The sequence below is a fragment of the Lepidothrix coronata genome, unplaced genomic scaffold, assembly GCF_001604755.1.
Source record: "Lepidothrix coronata isolate B3197 unplaced genomic scaffold, Lepidothrix_coronata-1.0 Scaffold68, whole genome shotgun sequence".
Taxonomy (NCBI): Eukaryota; Metazoa; Chordata; class Aves; order Passeriformes; family Pipridae; genus Lepidothrix; species Lepidothrix coronata.
The window spans coordinates 2,033,962-2,056,567 of NW_016690248.1; the positions used below are offsets into that span (position 1 = coordinate 2,033,962).

Below are 22,606 nucleotides of genomic sequence, written 5' to 3' on the forward strand. Positions count from 1 at the left end.
GTTTCCACTTGACCAGTCCTTCATGACTATAGTCTCCCTGCCCTGCTCTAAAGTCAGAGGCAGTGTAAGGATCAGAATAGTTCATTTTGCTCTGGTTAAATGAGATTATAGGCAGGGTTATGTTATTTCTGTGCAGAATTCTCCTGGTAATTTATAGGGACACAAAAATCTAGGATTAGCTCAGTTTTCATCTCAGTTTGATGCTTTGCTTTTTAAAGCAGCAGAGTACCTCTGATTCTGCTGTATTGACTTAAATACATGGCAGTGAATTGGTAGGTTTGATGTCTCACATAACTGTGAATTGACCTTCTGTGTTCAGGTGAAACACAATTTAAAAGGAGCAGGTTCATGATCCTTAATTCAAATTTACTCTTTAGATAAACAGTTGCTAGTGCCAGATGGCATAACAGCTACAGGCAGAAGTGAATAACAGAGTATGTTAATTTCTGCAGGTTATTTGGGCAGCAAATCTCCTTTAAAAACAAAATAAAAAGAAGACAGCATTACAATATTTTGGATTGTACTAAAAAGCCAATAACTTCATCAGGTTTCCTGTGTGTGATGGGTGAATGTATTATAAGTCCCAGATTCATAACATAGAAACTGCTATAAAAGATTTCTTCTGTCTCATTTCAGAAATAGACACTAATAGTCCGACTTCAAAGCAAAAGACTAATTTTTTTCCCTGGCATAGATGTTATTTCTGTCAAGCAGCTGCGAGGGTTTCTCCTGAGAACATACGGACCAGCATGGTAAAATATTGATTCGTTTCATGCACATAGAAGGACGTGAAATAAATAATACCATGCTGACAGTGTCTTCTGTTGTTTCAGGAAAGCTTTCAGGAAGAGCTCTTCTGAGCTCTGTATGATAGCATGGAGGATTTGTATGAAAAGGATTGTGTCACAAATATTCCTATCACTAAATAACGTGGCTGTAAATACATGACATAAAAATGCATGCAGCTAAGCTGGCTAGAGTGAGGTCTTTCTGTCATAAGCCCCTCGAATGTGGGTGTCTGGGAAAAGTTCATCAAATTATTCTCTGTTCCTTAGCTAAGCGGATGACTTTCAATTTTGGTAAACAGGAGGTAGTGAGTAATAGGAAGAATGTGGCCTTTGTGGTTTTGCCTACATAAGAAAGATTTCTTATCACTGTCCCATTGCTTTGTAGATTCTGATGACAACATGGTATGAAAAACATTGATCCTTCTACAGGATAGTGATTTTATGCAGAAAAGTTGCGTGGAAAAGTGGCTATTCTTTTGCTGGTACATATGCAGTGAGGCAGACTTGCAAACTAGACCAGAAATGGACTTTGTAAAGAAAGACTAATGGTGAATTAGACAGGATTCTCTTGGCTGCTCTCCTATGTGTTCTGCAGTTCAGCTCAGGAATAGAAGGGAACTGGGACAAGTTTGATCTCAAATATATGAATTTCAGAGAAATTGCTTGTTGTCTTAAAAAGTAACTTGAGAGTGTTTACGTTTGCAGATTGGTCGTTTTTAGAATTTAAAAATTAGTGTAAGAATTTATACATTATGTAATTTGCTTTTTCCCAACACTAGGTATTGCTTGTTACTGAGCAGAAGCAAATTAAATGAAGTTTTAGTTGTAAGTTTGTCTTGAAGTGATGTGGTATCTTACAGAGGCTCCTGTGAGAAATCCTACAGGGCTTTGCCATCTTTACTGAATTTTTACAATCAGTTTATCTACAGCACTTTCACTAAAATACATGTTAACTAGAAATATCCACTTAAGGATGTAGGCAATGTTATAAATTTAAGTAAGAAGTGGGAGTTGAATTGAAGAGAGTTGTGTGGACAGCATTTAATCCATGCTTCGGTGGTGGTCTCTGGAGTGAAACCTGTGGTCTCTGGAGTGAAACCACCACTACCATTGCAGGAGGTGCTCAATAGGCTTATTTTGATGAGCTCCACAAAGCCATGGCTGGAGGGATCAGAGTGAAATACAGTCAGAATTGTCTCCCATGGCACAACGTTAATTTGTCACATTTAGTGCTATATGATGAAATTACATCCTTTATTGTTGCCTGCTTTTTACTGGCATCTTTTGCGATTGAATACACATGAGTATTATTGCCTTTTGAAGACACCATGTCATTTCACTGCATGGGGATATGGAAAGGGATGAGCACCTTCAAGGTACAGAGAGCAGTGAGAGGGGGGAACCTGGTTGGGCACATGGAAGGATAAACTTCCATTTGCACAGGGAGAGCATGAAGGAAACAGCTGCTTTTGTGCTTGGAAGTGAGGGGAGCCTGCCAGCGTCTGTGTGTGTGTGAACCGAGGAAGGGAGGGGCTTGGCTTCAGCACCCATAGTGTCTCAGTTTTTACTTCATTGTAAATGCTTTGACTTTTTTGTGAGGTGCGAGTATTTCTTAATAGCTCAAGAAGAACTAAATGTTCTTTCCTGTGCTCATTGTGGGATTTATATTTCAGATATGTAGACATCACAGCCTTTAATTTAATGGAAAGTCAAAACGTAACACGGGGCCACTGGTAAGATTTTATTGAGGGACAAAAAAAATTGACATGTTGAAGAATTGTCTCTTTAAAAAAACAGTGGTGTCTTTAAATAGCAATTTTACATAAAATTTAGAAGAAAGACAAATGGAGGCCAGATCTTACCAGTGAAGATCTGCTTAGATGGTGTTATATTTGTGATGAGGAGACAAGAACATGTCTCAAGAATTTGACTCAATTTGTGTGAAGATTTTGATACCACTTGCTATCGTGAGCAAGACATCCAGGATAAGTGGGAAGAGCCGTTTCTTCCTAGCACAGTGCTGTATTGTCACCAGCAATATTTGCAGACATCTAAAAGGCTTCTTTGGAGGGATGTGTTAAATAGGCACTTGGGAGGGCTGTGGTAGCAGATGACGAATGTAATAGTTTGCAGTATTTATTTTTTAAAAGTATGACATCTTTCCCAACTTCCCTACAACTTGCACTTCTCCCCCCCCGTTCCTTTGTGATTCATATTTCTAAGACTCAAGAAAACAGTGTCTTCACAGTAAATTTGTGACTATTTATATGCAAAAATTAGTAATGCTACCTAGATTACCCCATATCGTGCTGCACATTGGGCTGGAGTGCCCAATGTTGCCATTTACATCAGCTTTCAGGTTGCATTTAGGGGTTCATAAAATATGTCTGCATTACAAGGTCAGTGCAGTAAAGAAAACCCCTGCTAATGGCAACGACATCTCAGCAATTTGTGTAAAACTGAACACCCTCAGAAAATTATCATTTGGTTACAGTGCATGAAGATAATTTTCAGCCATTGCTACTTGAATGTTTAATTTTACAATGGAATATTATCTAGCCTGAAAACATTGCCTCCCATGAGAAAAAAACCTGAAGACAGGCATGTGGACATTTGGTAGCTAAGTAAAACGTGTCTTACTGTGACACTGATAAAACAAATGAAAGAAGGGAGTGAGAGTTTTAGATACTGGACATCATTAATTTACTCTAAACAGTGTTAAAAACTATTCAAGTGGATGCACCATGGTCCTGGACTGTCACGTCATCTTTTCTGCATAAGCAGGTAGTAGGTAATTGGATTGATACTGCTTGTAATATCAAACCATGGCTTCTCTTTAGTATGTAAAATAGAATATGAAATACAGGATCCACTTGTTCAAACCAGTTTGGCCTTGAGACTGTCTCTTTTAATCTTCTTTTCCTGTTTTCCCATTTCATAGGACTGCTCTCTTTATCTAGACTGATTTGTGGAGTTGCGTATGTGACAGTGGTGAGGAACAGACCTCATGTTGAGGTGTGCTGTGGGTTCTGACTCTATATTTGTTCAACCTGGGGAGGTATTGCTGTGTACTGTGGTTTTCTTTCCATGAAAATAAGGTGCAGAGCAAGGTAAATTGTACCTGTGTTTCTGCCTAGCAAGAAGTTGTGACTCATTCAGGAACACATCCCACCATTAGGAATGTTAAAGCACTGATGCGATCAGTGATAGTGGCAGATGTGTGTTGTCTTTCTTCACAACCATGAACTGAAAATAGATAAAACTTTAATGTTGTTTAAGTACAGGTTGCATACATAATGCAAACAAATCTGAAATAATTCTGGGGAAGTCAGATCAAGACAAGGCAAGTGTCCTCTTTTTGTGCCAGGCATATTTGGATGTAATGGTGATAGCATCTTGTGTAAGTCAGTACTGCAAAAAGAGTTGCCAAATTGATCATAATGATAATTTGCTGAGAATAAAGTGAGTTTGTGTTCTTTAAAATCCTGAAGACTGTTATTTCAAAAAGGGGAATGAGGAAAAACTTCAGGAAATCATATATAGTTTTTAAAGAGTTTTATTTGCCACAAGGCAAAGGAGAAGATCAGACAGAGCACAGCAGGATACACCATATATTCTGCTTTCTGTCTGCTTGTGACTTGTAGCAGGGGTCATAGCTATTTTGACCTAGAAAAAGAACATGCTTTCTGGGTTTGTAGGCTGATTATTGGAAACATGAGCCTTTAAAATACGTTTACAGGAAATGTCTTCTGAGTTATGTTGGGCCTGACCGCTTGCTTTGAATGAACATTAGTTTGCAACTCTACGGTCGTGTGGTTCATTCTCAGCTGCTTGTCTGCTGCAGAGGTTCTTGCTCCTCACATCTGAACAGTCCTTCCCCATCTTGGTTCTCTCTCTTTTTTTTTTTTTTTTTTTTGAAGAAGTTGAGGTCATACCAACATGCCAACTTGTGGCATTTTGGTGACAGACAGGAGGAGGGGAAAAGTTAGGACAAGCAATGGGAGACAATAGCTTAGATTGGCTCAGCTCTCATGGAAATAGCACATCTGTTGGAGTGTACTTGGATAAAAGCTATCAAAACTAGGCTCTGGTCAAAGTAGCTCTGTTTTTCTGTGTTTAACTAATAGACAAAATCAAACCTGGTGTCATGGGTTGCAGGTACACTTCAGAGATGTTGCCACCACATTTAAATGCAATGGAAAAGGATTAATTGTTCCTTCCTTCTTGGAATGATTTAGCTGCTGTCCAGTGAGTCAGAAAGAGGGAAGAAAGGAGGCTGGAGGAGAAAGTGAGGGATTTCCAGTGGGAGCATGTATACTCCCTGTTATGTTTGTTTTTTATAACACTTTGATGTTCCTCCACAGAAAATAGTGTTACATGCTTCACTTTCTGCAGTATTTTGGAATAATGGTGTGGCAGATTTGATTGAGAACTGGTGTTCTCCTCAGTTTGTGTGGTAACCCTTGTTGCAAGTAGACAATTGGGGAGGAAAAAAAATCTCACTGTATATCATTTCCTTAGAGCGAAGGATCTGAGTGGCTTTTAAAATCTAGCAGTGAGCACTTAAGGTTTGAACTGCCATTACCAGTTGATTGCAGAACAATTTCTGTATGGTTCTAATTAAGCCAAAGCATGCTGCAGTCTTTAATAAAATCCTTTTTTTCCTGTCATGATCTCTTAATGCGAAAGGCCAGAGGCAGGACACGTCAACATGATGGTGCTTTGGTGTGGTCTGCAGCAGTGCATTACCAGACTCTCCTGTGGTTTTGCTGCTGTTACAGGACAGTGTAATGTTAAAACTCTACAACGTAAGGTGAGAAAGGGGGCCTTGAGTTGGTGTACAGTTAGAACTGTTCATATACAAGTGCCGTTGGAGTCTCTGGGCATCTCCTACCTGGGCAGGTACTACTGGTCTTCAGTTCAGTTGTTATGGCTAAAGCTAGCAGTTTGATGGTTCTTGATCAGGTACCAAAGCGCAACAGAATTGGAGTGCCATTAAAATATGTAGAAATGTAGTTGAAGAACCAAAGTTGCTTTTAGAATGGGGTGCAGAGCAGGAGGGCATCTGCAGGAGGGCAGAACTTGCAGAGATAATCAGTAGGGAGGTCTTGCCTGCTCTGCAGAAGTTGCAATATTTTTTTAAAAATCTTACTGATGGGCTGCTTTTAAAAGACATCACTAATCTCAGTGCAAATGTTCTGCAAAATGGGTGTGACTTCCTGAGGGTAGTGAGCAAGGTATGAATATAACTTGGCAGCAGAGAAACTTGATGTCATTACTAGGTCACATTGTGCCTATCTTACAGATATGTGAACTGAGCCACAGAGATGAAAGGGATTTGCCCGTGGCCATAGAACTAGTCATTTTTTGTCAGGGTTGTAAAAAGAGTTTTTAGATTCCTTTATCATTTCCGCCATGTTATTTTCTTAATTTTAAATGAAATGAATAATAACTGACCAGATTTAAGTATTTATATTAGATGTCCTGAAGGTGAATGATTGTACAGTATATTACAGGATTATAATGTAGCAGGTCCTTGATCTTGTGACAGTGGCTGGCAATGGCTTGCCTTGTGAGTAGCTTTCATGGTGTCTGGGAGCTTTCACAGTACGTGCCTTGCTTTTAGAATGGAAAAATAAAAAAATAACTATACTAAATAAATGCAGTCGAAATTGTAAAGGATACCAAATTGGAACTTTGTGTTCCTGCACTAAATTTACCAAAATAATAATGATTTATTATAGCATATGAATTTTTTGCCAAAAATTTGCATATCACATTTAACTCTGAAAAGAGCTCCACATAATGTCAAGTGTCTCTGTCCTCGTTCAGGGACTCTTCAAAAGCCAGGGTAAGTAAAATGCTTTGTAACTTCTCATCTAAACTGACAGTCATGTAAATGAACCTCAAGTTTGTTCTGCCTTCACCTTGGACAATGAAGAGAGCAAAACTTGAGCTGTTTTATAGGCCACTTCTATGAAGAGGTATAATTTTGTAAGAAATTTTAGATGGTTTGCTGCTGAGTTCAAGGAAGCATAGGGCTGGACGGAGTTTCCTGAGTTATTGAGTCTAGTTTTAACACTGACATAAATCTTCTATTTGTACCCAAATTAACTCCAGCATGCTGGAACATCAGAACCATGCTCGATTCAGCGGATAGTGGACGTCCTGAGTGTCGCTCTGCCCTAATTGCCCATGAACTGTCACGTCTCAACATGGACACTGCTGGTCTCAGTGAAGTTTACCTTCACGAGGAAGGCAGCCTCAGAGAACACGGTGCCAGTTACACACTCTTTTGGTCAGATAAGCCCACAACCAAAAAGCATCTCTCAGGAGTTGGCTTCATGATAAAAAGCTCTATTGTTCCTAAACTCAAAAATCTGCTAACAGGTCATTCTGGCTGCATTATCTCCCTATGCCTTCCACTAAACTAAACTTCCTCTTTAGTATATATGCCCCAACTCTCCAAGCTGACCCTGCTGAAAAAGATAAATTTTACACCAACCTGTGCCGCCTTACCCAGAAGGTTCCTGCAGATCATAAGATCATTATCCTTGGTGATTTCAATGCCAGAGTAGGAAGGAATTTTGAAGCCTGGAAAGGAATATTAGGCAAGCATGGTGTTGTGGAAGCTGCAACGATAATGGTCGACTTCTGCTAGAGTTCTGTGCGGAGCAACAGCTCACCATCACTAATACTGTCTTTCAGCAGAAAAATAGTCTGAGGACAACATGGATACACCCCAGATCTAAGCATTGGCACCTCATCGATTATGTCTTGGTGTGACAGAGAGATGTCCACGATGTCCACCATACCCGCGTGATGCCCAGTGCAGAATGCCAAACAGACCATCGGCTTGTGCGCTGTAAACTTAACCTCAATCTTAAATTCAAACCTAAAAGGGGCAGTATCCCAAGGAGAAGACTCCAAGTTAACAATCTCCAATCAGCCACAGTGAGAAACAAATTCCAGGCCAATCTTCAAACCAGGCTCAATAACCATTGCACAGAATCTGCAGATACCTCTCCTCTAACACTTTGACACCATATTAAAAGCAGCATCCTGCAATAGTCTGAAGAAACCTTAGGGTTCTCCCTCAAGAAGAACAACGACTAGTTCCATGAAAACAATCAAGAGATCCAGGAATTGTTAAAGAAGAAGAGAAGCGCCCACCAAGCACTCCTTGCACTGCCATCCTGTCACGTAAGAAAAACAGCCTTTTGCCTTACATGCAGCAAGCCTCAACAGAAACTCCGTGACATCCAGAACAAGTGGTGGATCAATCTAGCTGAAAAAACACAACTGTGCGCAGACATGGGTGATCACAGAGGATTCTGTGAAGCCCTGAAAACACTATACAGGCCTACATACCAGGTACAAAGCCCTCTACTCAGCATTGATGGTCAAACGCTTCTGACAGATAAAACCTCCATTCTGAATCAATGGTCTGAACACTTTCAGACTCTCTTCAGTACTAGCCGTGAAGTCCAAGACTCAGCTATTCAGTCCATCACACAACAAGTGAAGTATGAATTGGATACTGCCCTCACTTTAGGAGAAACCCTCAGGGCCATACAGCAGGTGAAAATTGGCAAGGCAGGTGGGGTTGATGGAATTCTACCTGAAGTCTGAAAGCATGGGGGTCATGCACTCCATGCTAAATTTCACAAGTTTGTACTGCGCTGTGGGCCTTGGCCATATTGATCAACATAACTGGTCTACTCTGGCCTCCAGTCGGGAGGTCTGGAGACACACCATCTATAACACTGCTGACGCTTTTGAGAAAGCACGCAGGATCACCCTCGAGGAGAAAAGACAACGCAGAAAGAATCGTGCCTTGCAGAATATACCACCTAAGGAGTCTTTCTGTTATGCCTTTTGCAACCGGACATGCCTGTCTCGTATTGGCCTTTTTAGCCACCAGTGCGCTTGTAACAAACGTGGGTAGAGCCCTTCCCAAATCTTCATTCACGAAGCCTAGCCATGATGATGATGAAATCTTCTATTATATGGAAAATAAGTTTTTCCTTGGCTAAACTAGCTTTCTTGGTTGCTGTTATTCCAGTTAGGTTTGTTATTTTGTTAACACCCTATTTATCTTAGTGCTTTTTACAGCTCTCTGGTGTTTAGCCCTTGTCATGTATCTCTGAAGAGCAAGTTGTAGCTCTCCTTAGCTTCCACTTTGCTGAGCTTAACAATTTTTTGGAGAAGCTGCCTCTTCGTTGTCCTCATAAGCCTTTCTCTACACATGTTATGGACTGAGATGGACGGTGTTTAGCTTATTGTAGCCAGTGTTCCTGACTTAGTCTCATTGCTGCTTTTTGTAGTGAGAAGAGCACATTGGCTGGTACACCCTAATGCAGTATCTGCCCCTTTTGTGGCTGCCTTGTCTGGCGTGGAGATCTTCTTTCTTCTTGTTTTTTCTCAAATGATAAACTCCCAAATGGTAGAGGAAGTTCTTGTTAGTCTGTAGTGTGCTGTTTTGTATTAGTACTTTTTAACTTCTGTCTTGTACTTCAGTCCTGGTTCTTCTTTAGTGTTGATTTTCCAGTTATTCACACAACAGTGTAACTGATGTTATTTACACACAGCACTGTAAACTGAGGAATTGCATTTTAATTACTGCGTCATAAATCTGAACACTGCTTTATGTATAAATTTTCACTGAATTTAATGTTTTAAGGAGTGTTTTGCTTATGACTATCAGTGCATTTTTCTGTAAATTAAAGCTTTAGCTTTCTTAATCTTACTGTATGTATTTATATATTTGCCTCATTTTACTAGAGAAACATCCTCTCTACATAGGAACCTGTTGCCTTGTCACAGTTTTGTGGTACCACAGTCAGATTTCTAACATGCTCTGTTGAAGCAAAATGGCAGATATTTCAGTTTGAAAATCATACTTGTTCTTGCCCTGGAGAGCATACTAGCTGAAAAGTTTGTGTTGTAGCCTTAAGATAAAAAATTTGATCCATGGAGTTATTTGCTACCTCCCCAAGAGAGAGTTAATGTTTTTATTCGATAATTCTGAGTGTAAATAGAGAGGTGGAGGTGTGAAACAGAATGACCAATTTGTGTGGTGCGTCAGTTGTGCAGTTAAGTAATTACTTATAAATCATTGTTTTCTTTCTGTAATACTTTTGGAAGCATGAAACAATGTTACTACTGGTTCCAGTTTCATGACATTAGAAAAAAAAGAAGAACTAAAAACTGATATATCTGAGGTATGGTATGAGGTATGATATATCTGGGATCTAGCCCAGGCTGCATTAGAAGAAGCCTGTCTCTTTTTTGCCTTCAAGTTAAAACACTGAGAAGGTGAGCTAGTGTATTCAACTGGTTGCTGTCTTGGACTGTCCTGTAGCCCAGCCAATTACTCATCAGATTCATCCATACTTAGCTCTCCAGTTTGCTCCCACATCCTGATCTGCCACATTTTTTTATACTACGTGTTACTTTACTTCTGGATTTGCTTTTGTAGTGACTAAGTTGGTAGAGATAATTCATCCCATGGGCTGTTCCCCATGTGGACAGCACTGTGCCAGTTTTGTCTGTGTACCTCACCTTACTCTTCATCCCAACAGGTTTTGTACTTTCCAACACCCCAACTGCCTTCATGCCTTCTGCTCCTAATTTACCCCTAAAAAGCACTGTACTGTTGGGTTGCAGCACAGCACTTGCATCATTTCAGAAAGTGTAAAACTGAAAATTTGGAACAGTACCCTTCCAAAATAATGATCATGTCTTAAGATCACCATGGGGGCTGAGAACAGACCATAGGTGAAATGTTAGGATAGTGGCAGCTGTTTTAGGCAGAACAGAAATTTCACTTTCAAATTTATTGTTATGTTCTCTTTCCTCAGAACTGATCCACAGTTCAAATTCTTTTTCAAATGAAGCTATGTTATAAAATGTTAACACTCTGCATTTTTTACCAGTTTCTAGTGGGTTTTATTACTTCGCCTCCCCAAAAATTTCCTATACTACTAGCCTGTTTATTTGGATCTATTCAGTCAGAAACAATTTGTCCTTTTTGTGTCTTTCAGACTTTATTGAAAAAAGAACTGGATACACATGCTGATTTTCATCTGTGAAAGGTGGAGTAAGGTAATATAATTTTAGTGATTACTACTATAATGTGTGATCATCTGTTGACACTGAATACAAGGGTTCAGAGATTCATCCTAACTTAGAGGCAGACAAATCTAAAGGATCTTCAGCCTCAGAAATAATGACATGCTGAAAAGATCCTATGTTCTGGTATTGGTGGCATGCTTTTGCCCTCTGTTTTGTACCGTGGATAATTCATTATAATGGCCAGATGTTCTTTGTTCTTATTTGAGTGTGTTGTCCACAGAAGGTCAGGTAGGTTGATAGCTTTGACAGTATGATATGTTTGTATTTGAACAAGTGATGTGTTTCTGGAAGTCTTAGAGGTTTAAAGTACAGCCTATGCTGAAAGGCCAGTATTTGTCACCTCTTTCTACGATAAGAACAAAATGGTCGTTCTTTAATTTTTCTACTTAAACATCCTGGGGCAGCCGAGATGGAAGAAGTAAGCTCTGCCTTCATTGTCATTGCATATTGCTGTAGCATAGGGCAGTATCCTTCAGGGTGGGAACTGAACCGTGTTGGGCACTTCACAAACATTTGTCACGTATTTACTTCTCCACAGTGAAAGAACTACTTTATGTCCTGTGCTGTGGCAGGGTGAGGAGGCTGATAGTTGCGTTACTAGGCCCTGAGAGGGGAATCTGTGTTCTGTTAGCAGAAGTGAGAAGACTCTTGCCCACTTGTTTCCAAGCAAAGTTCCGTCATAGGACTCTTCTTGCTTCCTGTGCGTGGAGCATCTGTATGTTGAGCTGACCAGCTGCCTCTGGTATTTCATAGAGTAGGAGAAATTGGGGCACACGTGATGGCGATCTGTGGGATATGTCCTGAACTGCAAGGCAGTATGAAGCAGACTCTAATAAAATGAGTCTTATGGTAGAGGCAGGAAGTTTTGCTGCTCTGGGGATAGGAGGCAGCAAGAGGTGAAACCAGATGCTCCTAGTCAATGTAACACTCACAGCCATGTGCAGGACTTGAGGGTGAATCCTCAGTGCCCTAGTCTCTGATGTAGTACCCTCAGTGCCCTTTTACAGAGTTCAGGAAAGAATGAATGGTGCATTAGAGTCAGTGATGAATAGCAGTGACTTCTCAGAAATGTTGTTCCCCAGCTCCTGCTAAGGGAGATAGATTCATTTGTAAGATCAAGCACACAGAGTCAGCAAATGCACTTTCTCCTGCTGCCGTGCTTTTCTTGTATCAGATGTGTATCTTAATGCAGACTGAGAATCAAGTACTGAGAAGTCTGGCGAGGTATGCTGCCGTGATTCTGCCTACATCTGAAATTAAAGCAAATAGCTGATACCACGAACTCTGTTATTTAATTGGGGCATAATGGAATAGAGTGCACAACAGGATGCTCTAGGAGCTTATGTGTAATATTTTCCTTTCACCATGTTGAACTGTTCAGTGAAGAACAACTTGGCAATCAGGCATGCACTTACAGATCTTCTTCATCCCAAGAAGGGAGGGATGAAGTTGCCAGGAACAAATTAGCATTACCAGACCCTGTAGCTAGCTTTATTGTGACTTAAAATGAATTGCAGTAATACTAGTCATTCATATCATCTTTCTTCTATTAATCATTGTCTACACTGGAAAAAATATGCCCAAGGCGCTCCTGCATCTCCATCCAGTTCAGTGCTACTTCTTGCTGAAGAAATTAAAAAAGAATTGTCGTTCTGCCCCAAGACAGCTATGACTTCTCCCCTGTGGGGTCTGTCTCCACACTTTCAAAGAAATCCATAACAATAGAGGAAAAAAACAGCATTTGGAGCTCCCTACAGGGACAGAATACCATCCTAATTATGTGTTTCTCAAATATGGCCCTGACTGTGCAACCCACTCCATATTTTATCAGATCTCACAACTTGTTTGAAGCTTTGTGTTAGAGTAGGTCTGGAGAGAAAATAGGAGAGAAAGAAAAGAGAATGCCACCCACTTCTGTTTGCCTGCTTGCTTGGTATTTTGGTGCATATTTTCTTTCCACTGATTTAGATTTAGTGCCTTCTTCATTTAGAGTCAAACTCAGTGTTTCATATGTAAAGCTCCACATAACTTTTTGCTTGAGGCTCCTTTATGTGTATATAAAACAGGTTACAGGACCCTTTCTAAGTAACAGTCAAAGCTTTCTCTTCAGTCAGTTCTCTGGGTGACATCTCTAGAAAACATGCCCTGCTAAAGTACAAACTGGTGTAGGTGATGAATGGACAAACTGCACAGGTGACTGACTAAAGAGAGGTGATTGTTAATAAAAGCATGTTGTGTTAAACGTGCAGTGATCCTGTTTCTTAGACCACAGTGTTTATCATTGTCTTGTTAGTTCTAGATTGATTCATGCACCATGCTGAATTGGTGTGTATAATTGCAGTAACTACATGTGCAGTTATTGCATAACGTGTGGCACTTGGCCTTTCTATAATGTTCTGTATTCCATTAAGGGATTTTCAGAGTGCTGATTCTGGTCCACAGAGTTGACTATGCTTTTAGCAGTGAAGACAGAGATGAAGGACTATGTGTGAATAATATGTTAAATGAAGGCATAATGAGATTGAATAGAGCCATAATGCAGGGAGAGGGACAGAGAGAAGGGTAAGAGGACATGATGATAGATGGCTGATTAGAACAGCTGTGGACGGCACAGAGTCCGGGAGAAGGTGGAGGCAGATCAAATGTTTTAAGTGTTTTGTCTCTTTTTTCAGATATTTAACCTACATTATGTTCTGTGCCAGCACAAAAACAAATTAAGGGTTTTCTGGAATTAAATGGTATTTTACATCAAACCCTTTAAAGTGCATGGAACTTTATCCTGTCCAAGCTTGCATACAATTCAAAACCATAAAATTTTACTCCTGTGTTTGCCTTTTAATTTTAAAGTTGTTACAGTGTTTAAATTACAAAATCTCAAGCACCTAATTGTTAATAATCTCAGCATTATCATTGGGAGATACATAGATGAACTACCACAGAATCATAATGAGGATTTCAGTAGTAATTGTTTCACTAAAACACAGTGAGAGGATTAACACTTAATCCGAACTATCTAAACCAACCCTCAAAATCGGCTGCCTATCATGCAACTTTCATTCTTGGAAACTTTCCCACTTCCATTGGTGTTTTTCTTATAGCTAGGAAGGTAAGATATAAAGTGACCATATAGGTCCTCAAGTACAGACTTCCACACATCAAAAGGTCTGGACTGTGCAGTACAAACACTTGCAAACTGTCTGTATGGTCTCCAAGGCTGGTTGGACTGCAGTAGCTTGAAGCACTGTAATAAAAGACAAAAATCTGCAGAGTAGTATGCCTCAAACTGAGGCATTGCTATCATGCTAGTCTCTGCAGAATAAATAGCAGAAAAGGCTCCTAGTTATTTTTAGCCATAGTGCATGATTTTTCATAATTTTGTGGAGGGCAGGGAAAATTTTCAAATACATATCTTTAATCTGAAGTCTGACATCTCAGTAAAAGTCCTTTGTAGACACTGAGCACAACCCTTGGTGAAGTCAGGTGCAGTTGTCAGTGATCGGAGGTCTCCCAAAAAGTCAGGTCAATCCTAAAGTCTACACCAGGAAAAATCTTAACTTTTTTGCTTGCTTCTGTAGAACTGAAGCTTATAGTTACACATATTCTGGTGCGCTGCCCCTAAGCTGAGTTACCTTGCTGGACCAGAATTTATTGAATTATAAACTATCCTGAGTAGGAAGGGACCCACAAGGACCATCAAGTCCAACTCCTGGCTCTGCACAGAACAACCCCCAGAATCACACTGTGTGTCCCAGACTGTATTGTCCAAATGCTTCTTGAACTGTGTCAGGCTTGGTGCTGTGACCACTTCCTTGGGGAGCCTGTTCCAGCCCGACCACCCTCTGGGTGAGGAACCTTTTCCTAATATCTAGTCTAAACCTTCCTTGACACAGCTTCATGCCATTCCCTCGGGTCCTACCACTGGCCACCAGAGACAAGAGGTCAGTGCCTGCCCTTCCATTTCCACCCTTCCTGTTGGTGCCCCATAAATGTTAATTTAGGCGTAGCCCAAGTAGAAGATTTTAGCCTTGATATCCAGAAGGAGTCTTAACTGCTTGCCTGTTTTGAACATGGGCTTGCTTTTGAACATTGTAGCAGAGAGCTACAAACCTGCTTCTAAAGCAGCAGGATGCACAACTCACACTTTCTCGCTGTTTGAAGAATGAGTCGCTAAGTAGGTCTTAAAGCTCAGGCCCAGATTTGTCTGAAGGAGGCAACATATGCAAATATCACCTTTTAACAAGATGATTACTTTCAGCTCAAGGGATAAAAATGCAAATTTGGGTCAGAAAAAGAGCTTACAATTGCAGACTAAGGCAATGTTTTGTGTGCTTTTAAGGGGTTTTTTTACATGTGTATGTCAAGCTGGTAGAGGTACCAAAGTGCTAAAACAAGAAGGGGAGGGGGAAAGAAAATAATGTTCTTACATCTTGTTGAACAGTTTTCTTGAAATGAGTAATGTATTTATTCTTTTAAAAGCCTTCAAATTTTATCAAGAAAGTCATGCCTTTTCACAAAAACTTTTCCAGATGTAGCATGCTTGAGTGACCCAACTAATAGGAAAGTCTAAATGAACATATTTAATAGTTTATGAATATAAGAAATTGTACTGAATGATGGGAATTTAAAGTACTTTGCAACTCTTAGAGACTTGTGTAACAGAATCCCAGAAACATCTCAGATTTGCACTAGGATTTCCCATAGGATCATAAAGAGTGGAAAAGACCTCCAAGACCATCGAGTCCAACCCATATCAAGTTATACAAGGGCTCAATCTATATCTTGTGGTTTTTTAGGTCTCAGGAGCTTTCAGGAAGTCTTGGGTGTTTTACTCATCATTTCACATAGCTTTTTGTTTTCTGGGAAGAAGTATCCAGTTTTTGCATCTTTCATATTTTAAAATCAATCAGACTTTCTGGCTTGTCAGAGTGACCTTTTAAGTTACTCTGTTGGGAGTTCCCAAATTGGAAATTTCTTAAAGGTACCTTTATTTTATGTGTAACTAAAATATAGATCCATTACTAAGATTTTTTAGAGGATTTTTATTACTCGATACTGTTAGATATGTGGAAAATGTGATCTAGGGAACTTTAGACTTTCTTGTGAATTTGACTCTTAGAATATTTTTTGTAGGAATGAATAATTAAAGACATGGGAGTTGAGTGGAGGGAGGATGAAACATGATCTATTTTGCTAAGATAGGTCATGTCAAACTGACCTAGTATCTTTTTTTAATAAGAAAGTAGGTTTTCTAGAAAAAGAAATGTGCTAGATCTGGTCTCTCTGGATTCTACTGAGCCATTTAACATAGTGCTGCATCAAAATTACTGTTCAAGGTGGAAGAAAATTAGGTTGGTATAAGAACTGTAAATGCACACAAAGAACTGACCCAGGAGAGACAGCAAGAGGTAGATATATGCAATGAATTATTCTTTGGGAGTTGACTTGGTTAGTTTTATTGAGGCTTTTTTGTTTTCGGGGTTTCTTTTCTGGAGTTGATATCATGTCATGCTGTATTCAAAGGAGACTATTCAGACTTGCTGGTGGGAGGAGGACTTTAATTTCCAGTATGTCGTTTCAGATGGATGACTATACAATTAGTCGTACCATTAGGTAATACTAAAGGGATGGAATTCAACCCAGCAGAGTGTCAGGCCACACATTGTCATGAATTCACTTTCTGAGTTTAACCTTGGTGTCAAAATTAGCAGTCTAAGCTCTTATGTAATCACTGGAAAAGAGGCAGATTTTAATTAGGCACCCAGCTCCTGCTTTCTGTCTCGACTGTTAAAAGAGCCAGGGTGCCTGACTCTGGCATCAGTGCTGAATGCCTGAAATTCAATGGTGCTTCCTCAGCTTTGGAAGTAATGCAACAACTTTTCTATTAATAGGGAGTTCAGCTATGGAAGACATTGAAGGAGAAAGGCCTATGTGAGGGTGAGTGGGTTCAAGTTTGTCTCTAGTCTGTCAATTTGGCACCAGCATGAAAAAATGATGGATAGGGTCTAGGCAAGTGTCAAGAGAGGTATTTCTGGTTGAGGGAGGGCATCTCAACTGGGAGGTTCTGGGCTGGGACCTGGTCTAGAATAAGTCTGCACCACTTCCTATGATACCCAAGAAACTTCACCTCAGTATGTTAACAGTGTCAGAGAAAACCGAAAGATTGACATTAGATATGAGAAAGAAATTTTTTACTGTGAGGATGGTGAGACACTGGAACAGGTTGCCCAGAGAAGTTGTGGATGCCCTATCCCTGAAAGTGTTTAAGGCCAGGTTGGGGGCTCTGAGCAACCTGGTCTAGTGGAAGGTGTTCCCTGCCCATGACAGGGGGATTGGAAGGAGATGGTCTTTAAGGTCCCTTCCAACCCAAACCATTCTAGGTGATTCTAGGAGAAACTGCAGGGATAATCAAAGGACTGATGTTACAAGTGGAGTCTGGAACAGCTGTGTTGAATATGTCAGGAAGACTAGCAAAATGGGAAATGTAATTGCTGTAACTATGCTGCTCGAGTCATGGGGAGCTTTGAAATGTGGCTGCTGTCCGAGTAGGTGATAGCTAACAAGCAGGATGTCTGTAGCCCATCAGAGGACTAATGAAGGTTTATGTGTAGCAGTGTGGTATTGTACGAAGATTATGATACCAAAATAGAAGTGTCCAGTTGTATGATTTAGAGATGATGTGAACTTAATATATGACACTTCTCAGTGACTGGAGTTTGTGTGTGCACCTAGCATGTGGATAAAATATTTAGCCAGCACAGAAATGCATAGTGATAACTGCATGATGTATGACAGTAGTCAATAGGAAAATGTTTGATGTACAGTTAAGGAGGAGCTTAAAGATTTATGAAGGGCAATGATTACTTGGATTTTGTGGACTTAGGGCTGTTTGGCAGCTTGTGTTTTTTGATCACTCCTATAGAGTGTGATACTTGCTGTCTGCTGTATTGGCCTGGTGTTTCCCTGCATTGCACAGGGAAAGCTGTGTGATAAATCAGACTTTGAGTGAATGTGTAGGGATGGACAAAGGTGCGTTAAGTTCAGCCTGTGACAAGATACATTTAGAAGCTGACTGCTGGATAGCCAACTCATGACCACTGAGAGAAAAGCTTGCTCTGAAGTAAAAATTGTGGTTGTAGAGCACTGATGTGCCTGTAGTGACAAATATTGGTGCAGCACTTAGAGTCAGTGACAGTCCTTGCCCCAGATACCTCCTTAGTTTGACAGACGCCGAAACTTGTAACTCTGTAAGTGAAGAGCTGCCCTTTGCCTAGGTGCTGGTTTGTCCCAATACAAGGTTTGCAAAGGAGCCGAGTCCTTTGAGCAAGGGTGAGTAATGTGCTTTCTGATTTGTTGCAAATCCTGAGATGTTCTGAGTGGCTTTATCAACTATTAAGACATTGATCAGGTTGATCTTTATCAGAAATCTTCATATAATAGCAGGAGGCAAATGCCACAGCAAGAAGCCTTTTTAATGTACTTCTGGCAGCACTGTTTAGTTCTCTAGTTATTTGTTTATTAGTAAGTGCTTGGCCCGCATTTCTGAGGTTTTTAAGTGCTGGGAAGAATAGCAGGAGAGAGTAGTATGTCTTCTCTCTCTTTTTTTTTTTACTTCCTAACTAATTATTGTATAGTGGTACTAAGTTGTTATTGTTCTGTGGTGAAAAATTATGATCTCACAGTCCTTACTTGGAAAGTTGCCACAGTAAAGAAAAAAACACTGTTTATGGACTAAATTGTAAATAGTTTGGCAGGGGGTTGTTCTGTTGGAAAGAGAGTGCTTTGAATGACAGTCCACGAGGAGGGATGACAAGGAGGGGAGGACTGAGAAGATAAGCGTGAAAATGTGTGAGGGCTTTTTCAGGTTTATTTTTTATTAGTCATGGTCAACTGCCTTAGATTTAGAATCTGTCCCAGTTTAGGTATGGCACTGTTTTCTGTTTGGTGGGTTTTATTTAGCTCCAGATCACGTTTTTCTGGCTAGTAAATTGGGGTTTTAATTTGAAAATCTGTCTAAGCCTGTTCCTGAGAGACTACACTTGGAGCATCTCAGTCCTGCATAGCTGTCATTTATAAGGATGCTCAGAAAAACTGGAAAAACATCACTTGAAGACGTTCTTGGAGAAAATGATAAGGTCTTAGGGGCTTCCACCTCTAAATTTCAGGAAAAAGATATCTCACAGTCTTATTGGGGAAGAAAAGAAATAAAGGAATTTCCAGCAATCTTCTCCTTCCCCGATTCTTTGTGTGTGTTATAGGGTGGGGGTGAGGGGGGTGGTGGTGGATGAAGTCAGCACAATGTACTGTTGTAGATCATTACTAAACATGAGATGTTGGAATGCAAATTTAATCCTGTTTCATAGTCTCTTAAGATAGCTGTTTGAAAGTCAGAAAAAATTACCTTTTGAAGATTCCTATCCTTCCCTACTCAATTCTATATAGTTACTTCTTTGGCTTAACTCCAGTAAAGTTCAGTGAAGTGAATCCCATCCAAGACTGTGCACCTTGCTTAACCTTTTCATAGCATGATGTTTAGTCAAGGTAAATACTGTCCTCATGGTTTGTTCACACAGATTCTTAAACAGTATTAAAAAACTAAATATTTTTGCACAATAAAATAGGATCTGAGTGAACTCTATCTCATGTGCAGTGCAAGAGAGAAGGTTGTTCCAACTTACTTGCATATTCTGTCATGATAATTTTAATGGTATGTTTTCTGTTTGGATAGAATTTATGCTATAATAACTAAAGATAAATTAAGCCAAGGTATTTTTGGGGCTTGTAGGCAAGCATGACAGAGATAACATCAATTTTTTCTTAAAATCTGTTTATGTTGATTTTGCTTTGAAACAAGAATGTATCCATTGGGGAATATTTATGTTCAAGATTGTTCTGTCCAATTTCCATATTAAAAAAAACCCAACACTTAATGCAGTCTAAATTTTACCCCCAGAAATGTTTAGAACACAAAGATAGTCTGAAAGATGTATTGTGGCCCAGCCCCTTATAAAAGCTTACTCTCTTTGAAAGCATTTTAAAAATAAGCTGTCTGAAATTGCACTTTATTGTTGACTTTTTGCCCATTTTAACATGAGCAAACAAAGAAAAGGAATAAAAAAGTGCTGCTCAGCTTTTAACACCAAGCTATTTTTAGTGGACTTTTGAGCATTGATCCAGTGCTTCTAAATGTAGGCATTTTCACTGTGGTTGTGCATGTTCACTTTGGAGAATTTCCTTTAGTCAAAATCTGCTGTGATTTGTGATAAGGTGATTTTTGGAGCTATCCCAGGCAGCAGACAAATATTGTCAAACATTCAAAGTGGAAATGTAGAGAAAAACAGTTGTGTGGAGGAAACTCCAGCTGTGTAAATCTACAGGTTTGGTACAGTGTCCCGGAGAGTGGGATCGATGGATTGAGGCCAGTGGTATGAGGTTCAACAAGGCCAAGTGCTGGGTCCTGCACTTGGGTCATAACAACCCCAATGCAGCACTAGAGGCTTGGGGAGGAGTGCCTGGAAAGCTACCCAGCGGGAAAGGACCTGGGGTTGCTGGTCAATAGCAGCTGAACATGAGCCAGCAGTGTGCCCAGGTGGCCAAGAAGGCCAATGGCATCATGGATTGTATCAGCAATAGTGTGGCCAGCAGGGCCAGGGCAGTGATTGTCTCTCTGTACTCGGCACTGGTGAGGCTACACCTCGAATCCTGTGTTCAGTTTTGGGCCCCTCACTACAAGAGAGACACTGAGGTGCTGGAGCATGTCCAGAGAAGGGCAGTGGAGCTGGTGAAGGGTCTGGAGCACAAGTCTTATGAGGAGCAGCTGAGGGAGCTGGGGTTGTTTACTCTGGAGAAAAGGAGGCTCAGGGGACACCTTATCGCCCTCTACAACTACCTGAAATGAGGTTGTAGTGAGGTGGAGGGTTGACCTCTTCTCCCAAGCAACCAGCGACAGGACAAGAGGAAATGGCCTGAAGCTGTGCCGGGAGAGGTTCAGATTGGATATTAGTAAAAATTTCTTAACTCTAAGGGTTGTCAATCACTGGAACAGGCAGCCCAGGGAAGTGGCTGGTTCACCATCCCTGGAGGTATTTAACAGAGGCGTAGATGTGGCACCTGGGGATATGGTTTAGTGGTGGACTTGGCAGTGCTGGGTTAACAGTTGAACTTGGTGATCTGAGTGGTCTTTTCCAACCTCTTCTAATGATTCTATGATTTTTCACTGCTTCATTAGGAATTTTCGTTCCAGAAACTTGTAAATCTCCATCTCTAGGTGTTTTTCTTGTTATTCACCTGGCACTCTTATGTTTGTTAATGTCATCCCATAAGGTGACCCAGACTCCGTTTAATAAACGTGACAGGTCCCTTAGTCTTCAGCGAAGACTGTTAGCACTAGATGAACAAGACCAGATTTCAGAAGCTAAACCCTTAAGGCACCAGCTATGAGTTATATGGGTGGCGGGAGGGAAAGTGCAAACATGAGCTACCTTTGGTTTTCCTTTTTTAAAGGTATTCATTTTGTTCATTTTGTTTTGAGGTGCAGAGTAAAGATTTTTATACTTCAGTCTAGAGAGAGGGAAAACTTTTTCCTAAAGAAAGACACTCCTGAAATATTTTTCAGGATTTATTTCCTAAGTAACTGGGACTCTCCATGTATTCTGTTTTGGGGTTTTTAATACATAAAAGCTAATACAGGAGTTAAGCCCAAGTTAATACAGAATTGTGTGATTCTACTATGAACAACTGGTAACCTTAAGGAAAGGAAAAAAATTAACACCTTCCCTACAGAAATAAGGTAACAGCTTTATGAAGGAAAACTGGTAAAAACCAAGTTGAAAATATGTCAAATTAGTAATTGAAATGTCATGGTAATAATCTGTTGATAATGGGAACACAGAAAAGATGATAAAGAATCAGAGTGCATTCTGTTTGGCTCAATACCATATTCTGCAGCAAAAGCCTCCTTCTATCCACTGTTACTGGGAGAGAAATTTCTTGCCTTCTAATTGTGTATATATATAAATAGTTTAGTTTGGCTCTCTGACATTTTTTTTTTTTTAACATTTTAGCAAAAGAGCTATGAGTATTTTCACATGCCACCCTGGAAAGGTTTAAGCTTGGCACAGAATTGCAGTTATTTATCAATATATCAATATATTTTGAAGTTTCCATTGTTAGCGCAAAAAAAGTTATCACTGCTTTTATTTATTACTGTTTTGTAGTTCATAGGCTGTAGAAATAAGAACTAGGTAAAAAGAAATTAGAGTAAGGGAATTCAAAATATTTTTAAACAATAAGGCAGGAGATAATATAAAATATTCTAGGTCAACTGATGCACTCTCAAACAGATGAGCTCTTAGCTAGTTTGCATATTTAAATGGCTATTGAAGATAAATTCTGGAAAAAAAGTCTTTTGTAGACATTTCAGACACATGTGGCTCTTACCAATACCTTGAAAAGTAGCATTTAGTTTCAGAATTACAAACTGTATTATTTTCTGGTGTATTTCCCTGATATTTCTCCATGAATCAGCTTTGAAAACCATATACTATAAGAAGAAAAGCCTTTTCTATTTTGGGTTCAAAGTATGACAAATGAGCATTGTTTTGTGTGGTGCCTGTTGGTGCATTATGTCCTCAAACAATGGGTTATGTGTGTTAACCCATTTGCTTTGATGGGTTAAGAAATAG

The 22,606-nt window shown here is 39.9% G+C and overlaps 1 protein-coding gene across 15 annotated transcripts in view; it reads left to right on the plus strand.

Annotated features, from left to right (window-relative positions):
* The window catches only part of INPP4A (inositol polyphosphate-4-phosphatase type I A), a 124,613-nt gene that overhangs the window by 38,628 nt on the left and 63,379 nt on the right, over positions 1–22,606 (plus strand). For 11 of the 15 annotated variants that reach the window (XM_017818422.1, XM_017818429.1, XM_017818423.1 and 8 more), the window contains one exon: positions 10,835–10,895. The gene's annotated coding sequence lies outside the window, so the exon portion shown is untranslated. Of the gene's footprint in view, positions 1–669; positions 753–5,712; positions 5,754–10,834; positions 10,896–14,376; positions 14,445–18,232; positions 18,252–22,606 lie in introns of those variants that run through there. The other 4 variants (XM_017818420.1, XM_017818419.1, XM_017818417.1 and 1 more) reach the window with 4 other exon arrangements.